The sequence below is a fragment of the Balaenoptera physalus genome, assembly GCF_965194825.1.
Source record: "Balaenoptera physalus genome assembly, chromosome: 2".
Lineage (NCBI taxonomy): Eukaryota > Metazoa > Chordata > Mammalia > Artiodactyla > Balaenopteridae > Balaenoptera > Balaenoptera physalus.
Window position 1 is genome coordinate 128,318,146 of NC_138883.1, and position 4,504 is coordinate 128,322,649.

Below are 4,504 nucleotides of genomic sequence, written 5' to 3' on the forward strand. Positions count from 1 at the left end.
ATTTGTTTGACTAGGGTGACATAGTCACCCTGGTTTAGGAGGAGAAGAAACAAGGAAACAAATGTAGAGCCCATACACCAAAAAAAGTGGACAACTTAGAAGAAATGGAAAAATTTTTTAGAAAGGTATAATCTCCAAAGAGATTGTACCTGCTTCAGCAGGAAGAAATAGAAAATATGAACAGATCAATTACCAGTATAGAAATAAAATCAGTAATTTAAAAATTTCCAAAAAGCGAAAAGTCCAAGACCAGATGGCTTCACAGGTGAATTCTACCAAACATTCAGAGAAGACTTATTACCTACCATTCTGAAACCATTTCAAAAACTTGCAGAAAAAGAAACACTTTCCCATTAATTCCATGATGCCACCATCATGAATGGTGATGATGCCACCATCATCATTTGGTGGTGATGCCACCAAAGCCACACAAAGATATCACACAAAAAAGAAAATTATATGCCACTATCAATGATGAAGATCAGGATAAAAACAAGAATGTCCACTCTCGTCATTTTCATTCAATAGACATAGTCTTAAGGTAATCAGAGAAGAAAAAGAAATAAAAAGAATTCCAATTAGAAAAGAAATAGTACCACTGTCACTGTTTGCAGATGACATAATACTATACACAGAAAATCCTAAATATGCCACCAGAAAACTACTAACCCTCAGCAGTGAATTCAGTAAAGTTTTGGATACAAAATTAATAAACAGAGATCTGTGTTTCTACACACTGTTGTTTCTAACAACAAAATATCAGAAAAAGAAATTCAGAAAATCATCTCATTTACTATCACATTAAAAAAAAGGATAAAATACCTAGGAGTAAACCTACATAAGGAGAAAAAATCTAGATAAAATGCAATCCTTGTCAAATTACCAGTGGCATTTTTCACAGAATTAGAACAAAATAATTTACAATTTGTATGGAAACACAAAGGAGCTCAGATATCCAAAGCAATATTGAGAAGGAAAAATGGAGCTGGAGGAATCAAGCTTTCTGACTTCAAACTATACTACAAAGCTACGGTCATCAAAAGACTATGGTATTGGCAAAAAACAGATGTAATAAAGCAAAGAAAGATGAGAGAAAGCCCCCAAAAAACCACTCACACAAGGTCAGTTAATCTACACCAAAAGAGGCAAGAAAGTACAATGGACAAAAGACAGTTTCTTCAATAAGTGGTGCTGGGAAAACAGGCCAGCTACAGATAAAAGAATAAAATCAGAATATTCTCTAAAACCATACAAAATAAACCTTACAAAAATAAACTCATGATTAAATACCTAAATGTAAGTGGGATACTATAAAATTCTTAGAAAAAAACTTTGGCAGAACATTCTTTGACATAAAAAGCAGCAATATGTTTTTGGATCCATCTCAGAGTTATGGATATAAAAACAAATAAACAAACAGTATCTCATTAAACTTAAACCATTTTGCACAGAAAAGGAAACCAAAAACAAAACAAAAGACAACTCACAAATGGGAGATATCATTTACAAATGATGGAAAAGAAAATGGATTAAATTCCAAAATATACAAATAGCTCAAAATCAAAAAAACCAACAAACCAATCAAAAAAGGAAAGAAGACCTAAAAAGACATTTCTTCAGAGAACACAAATGTCCATCAGGTACATGAAAAGATGCTCATTATTGCTAATTATTAGAAAAACGCAAATTAAAACTATAATGTGGTTCATGTTTCCGTCTCTTTAGGAAGAAGTAATTAGCCTGAAGCAGTGAGGCATCCTGCCTAAATATACAGACGGGTGACCGGTCTGTGATGGAAAACCCTACATGTTCAGCTGCGTTTATTCCCAACAAAAGCCCACTGTCGAAAGGTGCTTTCCACGAACGTAGTAGAAACGCCCACGGTTACTCACAGGGAAATGAGCTGTTGCGAGCTTTGCAAAGAACGTACTCGCCTGATTCCGTTGAAAGCCGATATCCCCTCAACTTGTTATTCGAGGTAATCACCAGGAGGGGTTGACGTTTCTCTCCCTTTGCCTTACTTTCTCCAAACGCTGGAACAATATTCAATGCCCTGGTTGAATACAGTTATTCAAAGACCGATGTCCTAGCTTTTAAGACAAAGCTACATCATTACAAAGGGAAACAAGACGTATACGACTATGGAAAGCCATCTCCTCTGATTCCCCTTTGCAACATAGATGGCAGGAAAGTTTTTAAGCTCTTCTTCACTGGAGAGCATAACGGAGATCTTAAACACATTACAATTCCAGGGTATCTTCAGCCCTCATGGAAACACAGGGCCGATTGTCTCCTCCCGTAAGACATCGTGGGCCACAAGGTGCTGTGGTTTTGTTTTGTTTTTGAGTTAATTTTATTTTTGAAAATATTTACCAAAAGGGGTAAAGAATAGAATTCTAAAGGTAGAATATTTAGGGTGGTAGAGGACACCAAAACATGTCTGTGTTCTTATGGGATCTTTTTCATTCAAATTTCCAGTACAGCAAAATGGTATTTTCATGTTCTTTAAACCTTTCACTTGAATTCTGTCAGTTCCTGTAAGAAACAAGAGGAATTTTTTCTTTTCCTCCAAAGTCAATTTGTGTAAACCTTTGGTGGGATGTGAATTGTCGTATCCTTGTTCATAATGTGCATTCTTTCAAATATTTCCCAGTCGTAATTTTCCAATAATCACACCCTTGAGTTCTTCAAGATGGAAAAATTCAATAATCTCCTTGTCACACACTTTGTGAAATCCTCTTTGAAACTCTTCATAAACCGCCTTTACAGAGATGTTGAAGATCTAATTGACATATTTAGAAACATAGTCTCTCTTGTTAGTCTGGTGGTCAGTTATGTGACTTCCGTTAAGAATTGTCTACATCATTTTTGTCCCAACGCACATTAAAATGGATGTGATATACTTCTCCAAAGTCATCACCTTCATCATCTAGAAGTGTTGGCAAACTCTTTCCCAAAACAGGACTGAGTTCTTTCAAGTCTTCTAATGATGACATTTGGTCCAAAAGTTTCTTAAACAGAGACAGTGGGAAAGGGATGTAAGCAACATTGCAATTGAATCCACACAGAACCCCAAAGAAGAAATAACTTCTCAAATTTAGGCTTAACAGGAAACCACATGTAGGAAGCCTCTTCAGGATATGTGAACATCCCATATTCTAGCCGGGTCATTTCTTCAAAGAGAAACTGGAAAAACTGCCCTGACTCCTCCAAAGTCATATCCAATTTCTCCACTAAATGAAACCAGTAACTCTTTCCTCAGATCTTCAATCTCTTATTGATTTAGCTGATTCAAAACATCCTCAACCAAGTGACTCCTTCTGACTGTTAGACTCAAGGTGCGCCGTAAAGCTAATTCAGACCCTTCTTGTTCCACAATGCAAGCCATCCGCATAGAAGCTCAAAATTTCTTCTGTATTTTTAAAAGTGACACTGCATAATGTAGATTAATTTTCGACAGAATATTACAGATAAATGGAAAATTACTGAATATGACAGGATACTGGATGTCCATTGAAGTGTCTGAGTTCATTTTCCAGGAGGACCTCTGTATGCATCTTCATAAAAATCAAGCAAGTGTGTGAGTTCATTTACTTTGAAGATATTTTCAGGCAGTTGACATGTAGTCTGGTTTACCCTGTGCAGCTTTTTCAACATTTCTAGGAGAGTTTTAATATGATAGTTATGCTCAGTACTTCCAGTCCAATAATTCAGTTGAGAAACGATGGCTGTTTTACACCTGGACCAATTTCATGAAAGCAGATTCTTACAGAGATGCCCAGTATTCCTCCAGAACCTCTGATGACTGGTCACTCATTTTATAAACAGCTTCTGCAAACGGAACCACCAAGCTGTCCCAGTTATAATCATGCATCACAGGACATTCTGGGAGAAGGAAGAAAACTTCTAAAGCTTCCTGAGGTGGAGAATGAAATGGAAGATTTTTGAGCAGAGTAACCCTGAGACGTGGTTATCATGTTAGTAATCCAGTCCTTTGGGGTTAACTCCTTAAAGGTGTCCCTTGCTGTATTTAAGTCCAAATGAATAGACATCGTTTCTCCAGCAAATATGTTAGCTTAAAAAACTTCCAGCCAGACATGAAAGAGATGAAAATATTACTCTAATTTCCCTTTTTGTATTTTGCCACTGTTTAGTTCCCACATCAGCAATCCACCTCTTTACATGTAGTGCCTTCATTCAAGGTAGGAATTTTCCTCCTCAGATTAACATCATAGGAATTCTTTTTTTCCATTCAAAGCAAAATGCTTTGATCCCCTCCAGCAATCATTAACTCCTTTTCTGAGGTACGGCTTTCAAATTTGAGTTCTTCATTTGATGGCAATTTCGTGGGACATGGTAGCAGGTGATTATGTGTTCCACCGTTTCCCAGTTGTCCCTCTTTTCCAGAACCAAAAGAAAGACCTTCCCCAAATCAGAAACATAAGCAAGTGTGTGCTGCCTTCCATATGCTATCTGGGTTATCTAGTCCCAAAGAGTCCAGTTA

At 36.7% G+C, this 4,504-nt stretch overlaps 1 pseudogene across 1 annotated transcript; it reads right to left on the minus strand.

Annotated features, from left to right (window-relative positions):
- Window positions 1-391: 391 nt before the first annotated feature.
- On the minus strand, window positions 392-4,239 carry LOC309655232 (E3 ISG15--protein ligase HERC5 pseudogene; annotated as a pseudogene). The gene has a single exon. The product of its transcript is annotated as an E3 ISG15--protein ligase HERC5 pseudogene (transcript).
- Window positions 4,240-4,504: the final 265 nt, after the last annotated feature.